At 35.0% G+C, this 18,480-nt stretch overlaps 1 long non-coding RNA gene across 1 annotated transcript in view; it reads left to right on the top strand.

Moving 5' to 3' along the window:
* Nucleotides 1-60: 60 nt before the first annotated feature.
* Nucleotides 61-18,480, top strand: part of LOC108516277 (uncharacterized) — an 89,750-nt gene continuing 71,330 nt past the window's right edge. The window contains exon 1 of the long non-coding RNA XR_001881759.1: nucleotides 61-279. This is a non-coding gene — a long non-coding RNA (uncharacterized LOC108516277). The remainder of the gene's footprint in view (nucleotides 280-18,480) is intronic.

Below are 18,480 nucleotides of genomic sequence, written 5' to 3' on the forward strand. Positions count from 1 at the left end.
ATTTGCTTATGTCACAATCCCTGTGTCTCTACCATGCTGGGTGGGTAGGAGGATGTGGCCTTGTGGGTGGTAGCGGGTATGTTGGTGGACACTCCATGCTTCTGTGGAACCAGCTATAGAGGAGTGGTGATGCAATGAGCATCCTGGAAGTTTAGTTGTCATTTGTCACCTTTTGGATAATGGAGTAGATTTCTGAAGCTATTTCTCCTTGTTTGGTGTTCTGCCTGCGATTTGGGCAAGTGGACTTCAGATTATGTCTTCATAGACTGAAAGACTTGGGTATGGTTAATTAGAAAAGTAGATTCACATGTTTTTCCACATGTTAGAGGAATTTATAGAATTCTATTTGAACGAAGGACAGTGTTTACAAATAATAGCAATGCCATATTTAAAGAGATATCACCATTCAGAGAGAGAGTTAAAGAAAAAATATATACAGGTTCACTTAGGAACTTCTTTCAGTAGTAATTGATTTTATCAATGCATAGTCACTGCTCATTTTCATGAAGCTTTATACCTAAGTCACTCTGAATATTTCTTTGCTTTTTTGTAGCTTCATGGTGTTTGGGTAAGGTTCAGGCTTTCTGTCTTTTCCCATCCTACTCCCACTCCAAAAAGAGGCTGGAACTCTACATGAAATCTTTAACTGTTCTGCTAGTATAAGTTCAGTATCCCTAGAAAAAGGACCCTATATTTTAGGGAATAATTTTGCTTTCCCATTTATGCAGCTTGCAAAGATTAAAAGAACAGAAATTTCATGGTCATGGTACATTAGAGTATGAATACTGTCTTATTTTTATAAAAAGAAGCAGAAGTGAGAGCTGAGTTTGGCTGCAGGAATTTACTGCATAATTTATTATCTCTCCCTATGGTTATCACCTTTATAATAGGAGAGAAAATCACTGAGTGCCAACTATGTCAGCCACACATCAATATTAGATTTCTACAAGTGAAAATCCTGGATCATAGGGTATGTGCTTTGTCTATCTTTTTTTTTTGTGCAAAATGTTCAATTTCTTACTCAAATAAATGTGCCAGTTAATACCAGCAAGGAATATAAGACATTCAAAAACGTTGAAACACCTTTTCCCCACATGTTTGCCAAAACTCAGTTTTATCAATATCTCTCTCCGTTCTCCAGGTACACAGGTTAGAGTTTCATTCCCAGATTTATGATACATTTTCACAATTGGCTTCTGTAAGGTCTTATTAAAAACTTATTAATATGTAATTCACTCACCATTAAATTCACCATTTTAGAGTAAATACATAAATGGTTTTCAGTATATTCATAAAATTGTGCAACTCTCACCATTATCTAATTCCAAAATCTTTTCATCACCCCTGTAAAACACTCATTAGCAGTCTCTCCCTGTTTCTCCTTTCCCCCAGCCCTTAGCAAATACTCTACTTTTCTGTATTTATGGATTTGTCTATTCTGGAAATTTCATATAAATGCTATCATATAACATGTGGCTTTTGTGTCTGGCTTTAATTTAGCATAATGTTTTCAAGGTTTATCCGTGTTATAGCATGTATCAGTATTTAGTTTTTTATGGCTGAATAATTTTGCGTGGATATACCACATTGTATTCATTGTCAGTTAATGGACATTTAGATTGTTTTCACCTTTTAGCTGTTAAATCTTTGAATGTTTCTGTGAGCATTTCTGTATACATTTTTGTAGAAATATATGTTTCCAGTTCTTTTGGGTAGGTTCCTAGGTTTGGAATCATATGGTAACCCTATGTTTAACTTTTTGAGGAAACGCCAAGCTGTTTTCAAAGTGACTGCACAATTTTACATTCCCACCAGCAATGTGTGAGAGTTACCATTTCTCCACATCTTTTCCCAAACTTCTTGTCTTTCTTTTCTTCTGATTATAGCTATTATAGTAGTTATAAAGTGGGATCTCATTGTGATTTACCTTTGGATTTCCCTGATGGCTAGTGATGTTGAGAATCTTTTCATGTCCTTATAGGCCATTTGTATGCCTTCTTTAGAGAAATGTCTCTTTAAATCTTTTGCCCGTTCTAAAATGGAGTTAATATCCTTTTATTGTTGAGTTGTCAGAGCTCTTTGTATTAGCTAGATACTAGACCCTAACCAGGTATGATTTGCATCTATTTTCTCCATTCTGTGGTTGTCTTTACATTTTTAAATGGTGTCCTTTGAAGCACAAAAGGTTTTAATTTCGATGAAGTCAAATTTATCTCTATATTTTTTGTAGCTTGCCCATTTGGTGTCATTTAAGAAACCACTGCCTAATCCAAGGCCACGAAGATTTACACCTATGTAATCCTATAATAGCTTTATAGTTTGAGGTCTTACACTGAGGTATTTGAATTATTTTGAATTGCTTTTGTATTTGGTGGGAGTTAGGGGCCCAGTTTTATTTTGTTGCATGTGAATATCCAATTGCCATAGCAACATTTGTTGAAAAGACTATTGTTTCCCATTGAGTAGTCTTAAAACCCTTGTTGAAAATCAACTCACCATACGTATATGATTTATTGCTGGACTCTGAATTCTATTCCTTTGATCTATATGTCTATCCTTGTGCTAGTCACATTGTCTTGATTATTGCAGCTCTGTAGTATGTTTTGAAATTGGAAAGTTTCTCTTTTGTTTCTCTTTTAACATTACCTTATATTTTCATATAAATTTTAGGATCAGCACTACTATTTTTTGTGCAAAAGTCCACTAGAATTTTGATAGCTATTGCACTAAGTCTGTGGATAAATTTGGGGAGAATTGCCATATTAAGTTTCCTGATCCATGAACACAGAATATTTTACTATTTATTTAGGTCATCTTTAATTTCTTTTAACAGTATTTTGTAGTTTCCATTGTACAGGTCTTGCTCTTATATGGTTAAATTTATTCCTAAGTATTCTTTTGATGCTACTGTAAATAAAATTGATTTTCTTTATATTTGGATTATTCATTGTTAGTGTAGAAATACAACTGATTTTTAATAGGGCCATTTATATTGACTTCTATGTGTATCTTGCAACCTTGCTGAAATTACTATTAGCTCTATTTTTAAACATTATTTTAAAGGATTTATATATATAACTTTGTGTTATCTGTGCATAAAGATATTTTCAGTTTTTCTTTTCTAATTTAGATGGCCCTTTTTTATTTTCCTTGCCTGATTTCCCTGATTAGATCTTCAAGTAAAATGTTGAATAGAATTTGCAAGAGTGGACATCCTTGTGTTGTTCCTAATCTTAAGAGAAAATTTGTTTTTCAACACTAACTATGGCATTTGCTGTCCGTTATTTACAGATGTCCTTTTATGAGATTCAGGTATATTATTTGATTTTAATATGTAGAGTCAATTTAATAATCAAATTAATTGATTTTCATATGTTGAGTCAATTTTCTGTTCCTGACATAAATCCCATTTCATAATGATGTAATTTTATATTTTGTTGGATTTGGATTGCTAGTATTCTGTTGAGAAATTTTTTAACAGAATAATACAATATGATTTATTATTCTAAAGTAAATATATGGTTTATAAATATACAGGAACCTCTGATTCCCATCAAGCTCCTGATAGGAACAAAATGGCACTCAAATTAATTTGTAGAAAAATTGGTTTCTCTTTTTTTTTTTTTAAATTTTACTTTAAGTTCTGGGATACATGTGCTGAATGTGCAGGTTTGTTACATAGGTATACATGTGCCATGGTGGTTTGCTGCACCTGTCAACCCATCATCTAGGTTTTAAGCCCGCATGCATTAGGTATTTGTCCTAATGCTCTCCTTCCCCTTTCCCCTCACCCCACTACAGGCTCTGGTGTGTGATGTTCCCTTCCCTGTGTTCAACTCCCACTTATGAGTGAGAACATGCGGTATTTGGTTTTCTGTTCCTGTGTTAGTTTACTGAGTATGGTGGCTTCCAAGTTCATCCATATCCCTGTAAAGCATATGAACTCCTTCTTTTTAATGGCTGCATAGCATTTCATGTTGTATATGTGCCACATTTTCTTTATGCAGTCTGTCATTGATGGGCATTTGGGTTGGCTCCAAGTCTTTGCTAGTGTAAATAGTGCTGCAATAAACGTATGTGTGCATGTGATTTTATAGTAGAATGATTTATAATCCTTTGGGCATATACCTAGTAATGGGATTGTTGGGTCAAATGGTGTTTCTGATTCTAGATCCTTGAGGAATTGCCACACTGTCTTCCACAATGATTGAAGTAATTTACACTTCTACCAACAGTGTAAAAGCGCTCCTATTTCTCTATATCCTCACCAGGATCTGTTGTTTCCAGACTTTTTAATGATCACCATTCTAACTGGTATGAGATGGTATCTCATTATGGTCTTGATTTACATTTCTCTAATGACCAGTGATAATGACCTTTTTTTTCATATGTTTGTTGGCCACATAAAAGTCTCCTTTTGGGAAGTGTCTGTTCATATCCTTTGCCCACTTTTTGATGGGGTTGTTTTCTTCTTGTAAATTTGTTTAAGTTCCTTGTAGATTCTGGATATTAGACCTTTGTCAGATGGATAGATTGCAAAAAATTTCTCCCATTCTGTAGGTTGCCTTTTCACTCTGATGATAGTTTCTTTTGCTGAGCAGAAACTCTTTAGTTTAATTAGATCCCATTTGTCAATTTTGGCTTCTGTTGCAATTGCTTTTGGTGGTTTAGTCATGAGTCTTTGCCTATGCCTATGTCCTGAATGGTACTGCCTAGGTTTTCTTCTAGGGTTTTTATGGTTTTAGGTTTTATGTTTAAGTCTTTGGTCCATCTCATGTTAATTTTTGTATAAGGTGTACGGAAGGGGTCCAGTTTCTGTTTTCTACATATGGCAAGCCAATTTTCCCAGCACCATTTATTAAATAGGGAATCCTTTCCCCATTGCTTGTTTTTGTCAGGTTTGTTGAAGATCAGGTGGTTGTAGATGTGTGGTGTTATTTCTGAAGTCTCTGTTCTGTTCCTTTGGTCTATATATCTGTTTTGCTACCAGTACCATGCTGTTTTGGTTCCTGTAGCCTTGTAGTATAGTTTGAAGTCAGGTAGTGTGATGCCTCCAGATTTGTTATTTTTGCTTAGGTTTGTCTTTGCTATATGGGCTCTTTTTTTGGTTCCACATGAAATTTAAAGTAGTTTATTTTTTTCTAGTTGTGTGAAGAAAGTCAATGGTAGCTTGATGGGGATAGCATTGAATCTATAAATTTACTTTGGGGGATATGGCCATTTTCACAATATTCTTCCTGTCCATGAGCATGGAATGTTTTTTCATTTGTTTTTGTCCTCTCTTATTTCCTTGAGCAGTGGTTTGTAGTTCTCCTTGAAGAGGTCCTTCACATCCCTTGTAAGTTGTATTCCTAGCTGTTTTATTTTCTTTGTAGCAATTGTGATTGGGAGATAACTCATGAGTTAACTCTCTGCTTTTCTATTATTGGTATATAGGAATGCTTGTGATTTTTGCCCATTGATTTTGTATCCTGAGACTTTGCTGAAGTTATCAGCTTAAGGAATTTTTTGGACTGAGTCTGCTGAGAAATTTTATATTTATATTCATAAAGGTTATTGGTCTGCAGTTTTATTTTCTTGTGATATCTTTGGTATCAAGATAATCCTGACCTCATAAATGAGTTATCAAATGTTTCTCTTCCTTTTATTTTTTTTGAAGGGTTTGTGAAGGATTGGTGTTAATTTTTCTTTAAATATTTGGATTTAAGTTACTGTTTGGTATCCTTTTTTTATCAGCCTGAAGAATTCCCTTTAGTATTTTTTATGGCTGATCTGCTTACAGTAAATTCAGGTTTTGCTTATTTTGGAATGTCTTAATTTTCCTTCATTTTGAAGAAAAGTTTTGATGGACATAAAATTCTTGATTGACAGTAGTTTTTTTTTTTTTTTTTTTTTTTTCCAGCACTCTGCATATGTCATTCCATTGCCCTCTGGCTTCCATTATTTCTTTTTATTTATTTTTTGTCTTTAATTTTTGTGGGTACATAATAGATGTATATATTCATGGGGTATATAAGATATTTTGATAGAGGCTTACAGTGCATAATAATAATAGGATAAGTGGAGTATCTATCACCTCAAGCATTTATCCTTTCTTTGTGTTACAAGCAAGGAATCCAATCATACTTTTAAAATTATTTTTAAATGTACAATAAATTATTATGGACTGTGGTCACCCTATTATGCTATCAAAGAGTAGATATTATTCATTCTACCTATCTATATTTTTGTGTCCATTAATCATCCGCATTTCTCCCCACTCCACTACCCCTCCCAGACCCTGGCAACCATCTTTCTACTCTCTCTCTCCATGAGTCAATTGTTTTTAATTTTTAGCTCCTTTGAATAAGTGAGAAAATGAGAAATTTGTCTTTCTGTGCTTGGCAAATTTCACTTAACATATTGGCCTCCAGTACCATCCATATTGTTGCAAAAGATGGGATCTCATTATTTTTATGGCTGAATAGTACTCCATTTTGTATATGTACCTCATTTTTTATATCCCTTCATCTGTTGATGGACACTTAGTTTGCTTCTAAATCTTAGCTATTGTGAATAGTGCTGCAACAAACATGAGAGTGAGATATCTCTTAAATATACTGATTTCCTTCCTTTGGGGTATATACCTAGCAGTGGGATTGCTGGATCATATGGTAGCTCTATTTTTAGTTTTTTGAGGAATCTCTCAACTGTTCTTCATAGTGGTTGTATTAATTTACATTTCTGCCAACAATGTATAAGGGTTCCCTTTTCTCCACATCCTCGTCAGCATTTGTTATTGTCTGTCTCTTGAATAAAAGCATTTTTACCTGAGGTGAGATGATATATCATTGTGCTTTTCATTTGCATTTCTCTTATGATCAGCAATGTTAAGCACCTTTCCATATACCTGTTTGCCATTTGTATGTCATTTGAGAAATGTCTATTCAGATCTTTTGCCCATTTTATTTTTTTTTTATATTTTGTTAATTTTATTTAATTTTTAATTTTCATAGGTTATTGGGGAACAGGTGGTGTTTGGTTACATGAGTATGTTCTTTAGTGGTAATTTGTGAGATTTTGGTTCACCCATCACCCAAAAAGAATACACTGCATGCAATTTGTAATCTTTTATCCCTCATCCCCTTCCCACCTTTTTCCTCTGAGTCCCCAAAGTCCATTGTGTCATTTTTATGCCTTTGCATCCTCATAGTTTAGCTCCCATTTATCAGTGAGAACATACAATGTTTGGTTTTCCGTTTCTGAGTCACTTCACTTAGAATAATATTCTCCAATCTCATCCAGGTTGCTGTGAATGCCATTAATTCATTCCTTTTATGACTGAGTGGTGTTTCATCATATACACACACACACACACACACACACACACACACACACACATACACCATAGTTTCTTTATCCACTCATTGATTGATGGGCGTTTTGGTTGGTTTCACATTTTTGCAATTGTGAATTGTGCTACTGTAAACATGCATATGCAAGTATCTTTTTTGTATAATGACTTATTTTCCTCTGAGTAGATACCCAGTAGTGGGATTGCTGGATCAAATGGTAGTTCTACTTTTAGTTCTTTAAGGAATCTCCACACTGTTTTCCATAGTGATTGTACCAGTTTACATTCCCACCAGCAGTGTAGAAGTGTTTCCCATTGACTGCATCCAAGCCAACATCTATTTTTTTTATTATGGCCATTCTTGCAAGACTAAGGTGGTATCGCACTGTGGTTTTGATTTGCATTTCCCTGATCATTAGTGATATTGAGCGTTTATTCATATGTTTGTTTGTCATTTGTAAATCTTCTTTTGAGAGTTGTCTATTCATGTCCTTATCCCACTTTTTGATGTTACTTTTTTTTTCTTGCTGATTTGAGTTCATTGTAGATTCTGGATATTAGTCCTTTGTTGGATGTATAGATTGTGAAGATTTTCTGCCCATCTGTGAGTTGTCCGTTACTCTGCTGATGGTTCCTTTTGCCATGCAAAAGTTCTTTCGTTTAATTAAGTCCCAGCTATTTATGTTTGTTTTTGTTGTGTTTGGTTTTGGAATCTTGGTCATGAAATCCTTGCCTAAGCCAATGTCTAGAAGGGTTTTCTGATGTTATCTTCTAGAATTTTATAGTTTTATGTCTTAGATTTAAGTCTGTGATCCATCTTGAGTTGATTTTTGCAAAAGGTGAGAGATGATCCAGTTTCATTCTTCTACATGTGGCTTGCCAATTATCCCAGCACCATTTGTAGAATAAGGTGTTCTTTCCCCACTTTGTTTTTGTTTGCTTTGTCAAATATCAGTTGGCTGTAAGTATTTGACTTTGTTTCTGCATTCTCCATTCTGTTCCATTGGTCTATGTGCCTATTTTTATACCAGTACCATTCTGTTTTGGTGACTTTGGCCTTATAGTATGGTTTGAAGTTGGGTAATGTGATGCCTCCAGATTTGTGCTTTTTGCTTAGTCTTGCTTTGACAATGCAGGCTCTTTTTTGGTTCCACATGAATTTTAGGATTTTTTTTCTAGTTCTGTGAAGAATGATGGTGGTATTTTGGTGGGAATTGTGTTGAATTTGTGGATTGCTTTTGGCAGTATAGTCATTTTCACAATATTGATTCTACCCATCCACGAGAATGGAATGTGTTTACATTTGTTTGTGTTATCTATGATTTCTTTCAGCAGTGTTTTGTAGTTTTCCCTGTAGAGGTCTTTCACCTCCTAGTTTATGTATATTCCTAAGTATTTTGTTTTATTTTTTGCAACCATTATAAAAGGGGTTGAGTTCTTGATTTCATTCTCCACCTGATCACCATTTGTGTATAGGAGAGCTACTAATTTGTGTATGCTAATTTTGTAGCCAAAAACTTCACTGGATTTTTTTTTAATCAGCTCTAGGAGCTTTTTGGAGGAGTCTTTGGGGTTTCTAGGTATACAATCATATCATCAGCAAACAGTGACAGTTTGACTTCCTCTTCATCAATTTGGATGCCCTTTCTTTCTCTTGTCTGATGGCTCTGGCTAGGACTTCCAGTACTATGTTGAATAGAAGTGGTGAGAGTGGGCATCCTTGTCCTATTCCGGTTCCCAGAGGGAATGCTTTCAACTTTTTCCCATTCGGTATTATGTTAGCTGTGGGTTTGTCATAGATGGCTTTTATTACATGAGATATGTCCCTTATATGCTGATTTTGCTGAGTTTTAATCATAAAAGGGTGGTGGATTTTGCTGAATGCTTTTTCTGCACTTATTGAGATGTTCATGTGATTTTTGCTTTTAATTCTGCTTATGTAGTATATTACATTTATTAGCTTTCATATGTTAAACCATCTCTGCATCCCTGGTATGGAACCCATTTGATCATGGTGGATTATCTTTTTGATATGTTGTTGGATTCCATTAGCTAGTATTTTGTTAAGGATCTTTGCATCTATGTTCATCAGGGATATTGGCCTATAGTTTTCTTTTTTTTGGTTAAGTCCTTCCCTGGTTTTGGTATTGGGATAATACTGGCTTCATAGAATGATTTAGGGAGGATTCCCTCTTTATCTTATGGAATAGTGTCAATAGGATTTGTGCCAATTCTTCTTTGAATGTCTGATAGAATTCAGCTGTGTGTCTGTCTGGTTCTGGGCTTTTTTTGTTGGTAATTTAAAAATTACCATTTCAATCTCCCTGCTTGTTATTGGTCTGTTCAGAGTATCTAATTCTTCCTGATTTAAGCTAAGAGGGTTGTATCTTTTCCAGGAATTTATCCATCTCCTTTAGGTTTTCTAGTTTATGTCTGTAAAGGTGTTCATAGTAACCTTGAATGATCTTTTGTAGTGTCAGTTGTAATATCTCCTGTTTCATTTCTTATTGAGCTTATTTGGAGTTTCTCTCTTCTTTTCTTGGTTAATCTTGCTAATGGCCCATCAATTTTATTTATCTTTTCCAAGCACCAGCTTTTTGTTTTATTTATCTTTTGTAAGTTTTTTGTTTCAATTTCATTTAGTTCTGCTCTGATCTGTGTTATTTCCTTTCTTCTGCTGGGTTTGGGTTTGATTTGTTCTTGTTTCTCTAGTTCCTTGAGGTGTAACCTTAGATTGTCTATTTGTGCTCTTTCAGACTTTTTGAGTCTCTTGAAGTTGTTTAGAGCTACAAACTTTCCTCTTAGCACCGCCTTTGCTGTATCCCAGAGGTTTTGATAGGTTGTGTTACTATTGTCATTCAGTCAGATAGAATAACTTTTAAATTTCCATCTTGATTTCATTTTTGATCCAATGATCCTTCAGGAGTAGTTTATTTAATTTCGATGTATTTGCATGGTTTTGAAGGTTCCTTTTGGAGTTGATTTGCAGTTTTCCAAAGCTGTGTGCTTTTGCCTCACAGCTCTTAAGATTCTTTCCTTTGTCTTAATTTTAGATAACCTGGTGACAATGTGCCCAGGCAGTGATCTTTTTGTGATGAATTTTCCAGGTGTTCTTTGAGCTTCTTGTAGTTGGATGTCTAGATCTTTAGCAAGGCCAGGGAAGTTTTTCTTCCCCAAATATTTAGATTTTCCAAACTTTTAGATTTCTCTTCTTCCTCAGGAACAATGATTATTCTTAGGTTTGGTCGTTTAACATAATGTTAGATTTCTTGGAGGCTTTGTTGGTATTTTCTTATTTTTTTCCTTGTTTTTGTTGGATTGGGTTGATTTGAAAACTTTGTTTTTCAGTTCTGAAGTTCTTTCTTCTGCTTGTTTGCTTCTATTGCTGAGGCTCTCCAGAGCATTTTGCATTCAATAAGTGCATCCATTTTTTCCTGAAGTTTTGATTGTTTTTAATCTATGTTATTTATTTCATTGAAGATTTCTACCTTCATTTCTTGTATCATTTTTTTTTCTATTTCCTTAAATTGGGCTTTGTCTGTCTCCGGTGCGTCCTTGATTAGCTTAATAATTGCCCTTCTCAATTCTTTTCAGGTAAATCAGGGATTTTGTTTTCTTGGTTTGGATCCATTGCCAGTGAGCTAGTGTGATTTTTTTGGGAGGTGTTAATGAACCTTGTTCTGTCATATTACCAGAGTTGGTTTTCTGGTTCCTTCTTAGTTGGGTGGGCTCTGTCAGAGGGAATGTCTAGGGTTCAAGGCTGTTCAAATTCTTTTGTCCCACACGGTGTTCCCTTGATGTAGTACTCTGCCCACTTTCCTAGGGATGTGGTTTCCTGAGAGCTAGGCTGTAGTGATTGTTATCTGTCTTCTAAATCTAGCCACCCAGCAGGTTTAACAGGCTCCAGGTTGGTACTGCGGGTTGTCTGCACAGAGTCCTGTGATGTGAACCATCTGTGGGTCTCTCAGCCATGGATACCAGCATAGCATTTGGGGTGTCTCCTGGGTCCTGCAGGATCAATCTGCTTCCTTCAGTGGATATGTGGGTTCTCTCAGCTTTCCTGAGTTACTCGTGCAGTAGTTCTGTAGTAAGAGTTCACAATGTGAGACTCTACATGCTGCTCTGTTCATCTGAGTGGAGCTGCAATTTAGTTTTGCTTCCCATCTGCCATGATCCACTTTTGCCCATTTTTAAATTGCAGTATTAGATGTTTTCCTACAGATGTTGTATGAACTCCTTATATATTCTGGTTATTAATCCCTTATAAGATAAATAATTTGCAAATATTTTCTCTTATTCTGTGGGTTATCTCTTCACTTTGTTAATTGTTTCCTTTGGTGCGCAGAAGCTTTATAACTTGATGTGATCCCATTGGTTCATTTTTGCCTTGGTTTCCTGTGCTTGTGGGGTATTCCTTAAGAAATTTTTGCCCAGAATAGTGTCCTGGAGAACTTCCCCAATGTTGTCTTGTAGGAGTTTCATAGTTTGATGTCATAGATTTAAGTCTCTAATTGATTTTAATTTGATTTTTGTATATGGTGAGAGATAGCGGTCTAGTTTCATTTTTCTGCATAAAGACATTCAGGTCTCCGGCACCGTTTATTGAAAAGACTGTCTTTTCTCCAGTGTACATTCTTGGCACCTTTTTTGAAAGTGAGTTCACTGTAAGTATGTGGATTATTTTCTGTTTCATTCATCTATGTGTCTGTTTTATGTCAGTACCATGCTGTTTTGGTTACTATAGCTCTGTGTGACAATTTGAAATCAGGCAATGTGATTTTTCTAGTTCTGTTCATTTTGCTCAGGACAGTTATGGCTATTCTGGGTTTTTTTTTTTTTGGTTTCATATAAATTTTGGATGATTCTTTTCTATTTCTGTGAAAAATATTGTTGGTATCTGGATAAGGGTTGCATTAGATCTGTAGATAGCTTTGGGGAGTATGGACATTTTAACAATATATTGACTCTTTCAGTTCATTAGAATGGAATGCCTTTCCATTTTTTGTCTCCTCTTCACTTTCTTCAATAAACGTTTTGTAGTTTTCATTATCAAGATCTTCTACTTCTTTGGCTAAGTTACTTCCTAGGTATTTAATTTCGTTTATAGCTATTGTAAATGGAATTACTTTCTTGATTTCTTTTTCAGATTGTTCACTGTTGGCATATAGAAATGCTGCAGATTTTTATGTATTGATTTTGTATCCTAAAATTTTACTAAATTTGTTTATAAGATCTAACAGTTTTCTTGTGGAGTCTTTAGGTTTTTTCAAATATAAGATTATATCATCTAAAAACAAGGATAATTTTACTTCTTCCTTTTTAATTTGGATGCTCTTTTTTTCTTTCTCTTGTCTGATTGTTCCAGCTAAGACTTTTAGTCTGTGTTGAATAGCAGAGGTGAAGGTGGGCATCCTTGTCTTGCTCTAGATCTTAGAAGAAAGTCTTTCGGTTTTTCCTCATTCAGTATGATACTAGTTATAGGTCTGTTGTATATGACTTTTATTGTGCTAAGGTATATTCCTTCTATACCCAGTTTTTTAAAGGATTTTTATCATGAGAAGAGGATGTTGAATTTTATCAAGTGCTCATATGGTCTTTGTGCTTCATTCTGTTGATGTGATGTATCACATTGATTGACTTGTCTATGTTGAACCGTCCTTGCATCTCTGGGATAAATTCTAGTTGGTCATGTTGAATTAACTTTTAATGTGTTGTTTTTTGGTTTGCTGGTATTTTGTTGAAGATGTTTGCATCAAAGTTCATTAGGGATATTGGCCTGTAGTTTTCTCTTTTTGGTGTGTCTTATTTTGATTTTGGTATCAGGATAATACTGGTTTTGTAGAATGAGTTTGGAAGTATTCTCTCTATTTTTCAGAATCGTATGAGTAGGATTGGTATTGGTTCTTTTTTAAACGTTAGCAAAATTCAACAGTGAAGCCATCAGTTCCTGAGCTTTTCTTTGCTGGGAAACATTTTATTATGGCTTTGATCTCATTACTTGTTATTGGTCTGTTCATGTTTTGAATTTCTTCCTGGTTCAACCTTGGTAGGTTGTATGTGTCTAGGAATTTAGCCATTTATTCTAGGTTTTCCAATATATTGCACTATAATAATTGTAATATATTATGAGCATTAGAGGCTGCTCGTAGTAATCTCTAATGAGCCTTTGAATTTTGCAGTATTGGTTGTAATGTCTCCTTTTCATCTCTGATTTTATTTGATTGAGTCTTTTATATTAGTCTGGATAACAGTTTGTCAATTTTGTTTATCTTTTAAAAAAACAATTTTTTGTTTCTTTGATCTGTTGTATTTTCTAAAGATTCCAATTTCATTTATTTTTGCCCTGATATTTATTTCTTTTTTTTCCTACTAATTTTAAGTTAGGTTTGCTTACTTTTTTAGTCTTTGTTATGATTTATAGTTGTTTTTTGGAGTTTTTTCTACTTTTTTGATATAGGCACTTATTGCTATAAACTGTTCTCTTAGTACTGCTTTTACTGTATCTCATAGGTTTTGCTATGTTGTGCTTCCATTTTCATTTGTTTCAAGAAGTTTTTAAATTTTATTTTCAATTTCTTCATTAACCACTGGTCATCCAGGAGCATATTGTTTAATTTCCATGCAGTATATAGCTTCCAAAATTCCTTGTTATTGATTTTTAGTTTCATTCCATTGTGGTTAAAGAAGGTATTTGATATAATTTCTTTTTTTGTTTTTGAATTTTTAAAGACATGTTTTGTGGCTTAACATATGGTCTATCCTTGAGAATGACTCATGTTCTGAGGAAAAGTATGTGTATTCTGTGGTAATGGATGAAACGTTCTGTAACATCTATTAGGTCTCTTTGGCCTATAATGCAAATTAAGTCTGATGTTTCTTTGTTGATTTTCTGTCTTGATGATCTGTCCAATGCTGAAAGTGGGGTGTTGAAATCTTCAGCTACTATTGTACTGGGGTCTATCTCTCTCTTTAGCTCAAATAATATTTGCTTTATATGTCTGGGTGCTTTAGTGTTGGATTCATATATAGTTATAATTGTTATGTCATCTTGCTAAATTGATCTCTTTATCATTATATTATAACCTTCTTTGTCACTTTTACAGTTTTGTCCTGAAATCTATTTTCTCTGATATAAGTATAGCTGTTTCTGTTCTGTTTTGGTTTCAATTGGCATGAAATATCTTTTTCCATCCCTTTAGATTTTACTCTGTGTGTGTCTTTATGGGTAAAATGTGTTTCTTGTAGGCAACAGATTGTTAGGTCTTGCTTTTAAAAGAATCCATTCAGGTACTTTGTCTTTTGATTGGAGAGTTTAGTCCATTTACCTTCAATGCTCTTATTGGTAAGTAGGAACTTACTTCTGCCACTTTGTTATTTGTTTTCTGGATGTTTTGTGGTCTCTTCTTCCTTCTTTCCTTTCTTCTTGTCTTCTTTTTAGTGAAGGTGATTTTCTCTGATGGCCTGTTTTAATTTCTTGCTTTTCATTTTCCCTGTATCTGTTGTATGTCTTTTGACCATAAGTTACTATGATGCTTCCAAATAATACCTTATAACCCAATTGTTTCCCCTCAACTTTTAAGTTCAGGGATACATTTGCAGTATGTGCAGGTTCGTTACATAGGTAAACATGTACCATGGTGGTCTGATACACAGATCATCCCATCACCTAGGTATTAAGCCCAGCATCCATTAGCTATTCTTCCTGAGGATCTCCATCTCTGACAGGACCCACTTTGTGTTGTTACCCCTTGTGTCCATGTATTTTCATCATTCATCTCCCACTTATAGGTGAGAACATGCAGTATTTGGTTTTCTGTTCCTGAGTTAGTTTGCTGAGGATAATGTCTTCCAGCTCCATCCATGTCCCTACAGAGGACATGATCTCATTCTTTTTATGACTGCATAGTATTCCATGGTGTGTATGTATCACATTTTCTATATCCAGTCTGTCATTGGTGAGTATTTAGGTTAATTCCATGTCTCTGCTGTTGTGAATAGTGCTGCAAAGAACATATGGATGCATATATCTTTATTACAGAATGATTTATATTCCTTTGGATATATACCCAGTAATAAAATTGCTAGGTCAAATGGTATTTCTGGTTATAGGTCCTTGGGAAATCCCCACACTCTTCTACAATGGTTGAACTAATTTCCACTCACACAAACAGTGCAAAAGCATTCCCTTTTCTCTGCAACCTCATCAGCATCTGTTGTGTTTTGACTTTTTAATAGCCATTCTGAATTGCATAAGATGGTATCTCATTGTGGTTTTGATTTGCATTTCTCTAATGATCAGTGATATTGAGCTTTTTTTTTTGTATGATTTTTGGCCACATGTATGTCTTCTTTTGAGAGGTGTATGTTCATGTCTGTTGCCCACTTTTTAATGGGGTTGCTTGTTTTTTTTCTTGTCAATTTAAGGTCCTTGTAGACTCTGGATATTAGGCCTTTGTCAAATGGATAGATTAAAAAATTTTTCTCCCATTCTATAGGTTGTTTGTTCACTCTGATGATAGTTTCTTTTGCTGTGCAGAAGCTCTTTAGTTTAATTAGATTCCATTTGCCAGTTTTTGCTTTTATTGCAATTGTTTTTTGGCATTTTCCTCATGAAATATTTGCCCATGCCTGTGTCCTAAATGGTATTGCCTATGTCCTAAATTGTATTGTGTAGATTTTCTTCTGGAGTTTTTATAGTTTTGGGTTTTACATTTAAGTCTTTAATTCATGTTGAGTTAATTTTTGTGTATGGTGTAAGAAAGGGGTTCAGTTTCAATTTTCTGCATATAGTTAGCCAGTTCTCTCAGCACCATTTCTTGAATAGAGACTCCTTTCCTCATTGCTTGTTTTTGTCAGGTTTGTCAAAGATCAGATGGTTGTAGGTGTGTGGTCTTATTTCTGAGTCCTCTATTCTGTTCCATTGGTCTATGTGTCTGTTGTTGTACCAGCACCATGCTGTTTTGGTTACTGTAGCCTTGTAGTATAGTTTGAAGTCAGGTAGCATGATACTTCTAGCTTTGTTCTTTTTGCTTAGGATTGCCTTGGCTATTTGTGCTCTTTTTTCAGTTTCATATGAAGTTTAAAATAGTTTTTTTCTAATTCTGTGAAGAATGTCAATGGTAGTTTAGTGGAAATAGCATTGAACATATAAATTGCTTTAGACAGTATTGCAATCTTCATGATACTGATTCTTCCTATCCATGAGCATGGAATGTTTGTCCATTTATTTGTGTCCTCTGATTTCCTTGAGCAGTGGTTTGTAGATCCCTTTAAAGAGGTCCTTCACATCCATTGTTAGCTGTATTTCTAGGTATTTTAGTTTTTTGTGGCAGTTGTGAAGGGGAGTTCATTCATGATTTGGCTCTTTGCCTGTTTTTGGTGCATAGGAATACTAGCAATTTTTGCACATTGATTTTGTATCCTGAGACTTTGCTGAAGTTGCTTATCAGTTTAAAGAGCATTTGGGCTGAGGAGCTGAGACAGTGGGGGGTTTTCTAGATCAGGGATTAGGCCATCTTCAAAAAACAAAGATAATCTGACTTCTTTCCTTCCTATTTGAATACCCTTTCTTTCTCATGCCTGATTTGCCTGGCCAGAATTTCTAATACTATGTTGAATAGGAGTGGTGAAAGTGGGCATCCTTGTCTTGTGCTGGTTTTCAAGTGGAATGCATCCAACTTTTGCCCATTCAGTTTGATATTGGCTATGGGTTTGTCATAGATGGCTGTTACTATTTTGAAGTATGTTTCTTCAATACCTAGTTTGAGAGTTTTTAATGTGAAGGGATGTTGAATTTTATCAAAGGCCTATTCTATATCTATTGAGATAATCATGTTTTGTCTTTGGTTTTGTTTTTGTAAAGAACCATATTTATTAATATGCATATGCTGAACCATCCTTGCATCACAGGGATGAAGGCAACTTGGTTGTGGTGGCTAAGCTTTTTGGCTAAGCTGCTGGATTTGGTTTGTCAATATTTTGTTGATAATTTTTGCATTGATGTTTATCAAGGATATTGGCTTGAAGTTTCCTTTTTTTGTTGTGTCTCTGCCAGATATCAGTCTCAGGATAATGCTAGTCTCATAGAATGAGTTAAGGAAGAGTCCCTTTTCTTCAATTTTTTTGGAATAGTTTCAGTAGAAATGGCTCCAGCTCTTCTTTGTACCTCTGGTAGAATGTAGTTGTGTATTTCTCTGGTCCTAGGCATTTATTGATTGGTAAGCTATTTATTACTCTCTAAATACAGAACTCATTATTGGTCTATTCAGGGATTCAGTTTCTTTCCAGTTCAGTTTTGGGAGGATGTATGTGTCCAGAAACGTACCCATTTCTTCTAGATTTTCTAGTTCATATGCATAGAGGTGTTTATAATATTCTCTGATGGTAGTTCATATTCCTGTGGCATCAGTGGTGATATCCACCTTGTCATTTCTGATCGTGTTTATTTGGTTCTTCTCTCTTTTCCTCTTTTTTTTTTTATACTTTATGTTCTAGGGTACATGTGCACAACATGCAGGTTTGTTACATATGTATACATGTGCCATGTTGGTGTGCTGTACCCATTAACTCGTCATTTACATTAGGTGTATCTCCTAATGCTATCCCTCCCCCTTCCCCCCATCCCACAACAGGCCCTGGTGTGTGATGTTCCCCTTCCTGTGTCCAAGTGTTCTTATTGTTCAGTTCCTACCTATGAGTGAGAGCATGCAGTGTTTGGTTTTCTGTTCTAGCAATCGTTTGCTGACAATGATGGTTTCCAGCTGCATCCATGCCCCTACAAAGGACATGAACTCATCCTTTTTCATGGCTGTGTAGTATTCCATGGTGTATATGTGCCACATTTTCTTAATCCAGTCTGTCATTGATGGACATTTGGGTTGGTTCCAAGTCTTTGCTATTGTGAATAGTGCCTCAATAAACATACATGTGCATGTGTCTTTATAGCAGCATGATTTATAATCCTTTGGGTATATACCCAGTAATGGGATGACTGGGTCAAATGATATTTCTAGTTCTAGATACTTGAGGAATCTCCACACTGTCTTCCGCAATGGTTGAACTAGTTTACAGTCCCACCAGCAGTGTAAAAGTGTTCCTATTTCTCCACATCCTCTCCAGCATCTGTTGTTTCCTGATTTTTTAATGAT

This window comes from Rhinopithecus bieti, unplaced genomic scaffold, assembly GCF_001698545.2.
Source record: "Rhinopithecus bieti isolate Rb0 unplaced genomic scaffold, ASM169854v2 scaffold_35885, whole genome shotgun sequence".
Taxonomy (NCBI): Eukaryota; Metazoa; Chordata; class Mammalia; order Primates; family Cercopithecidae; genus Rhinopithecus; species Rhinopithecus bieti.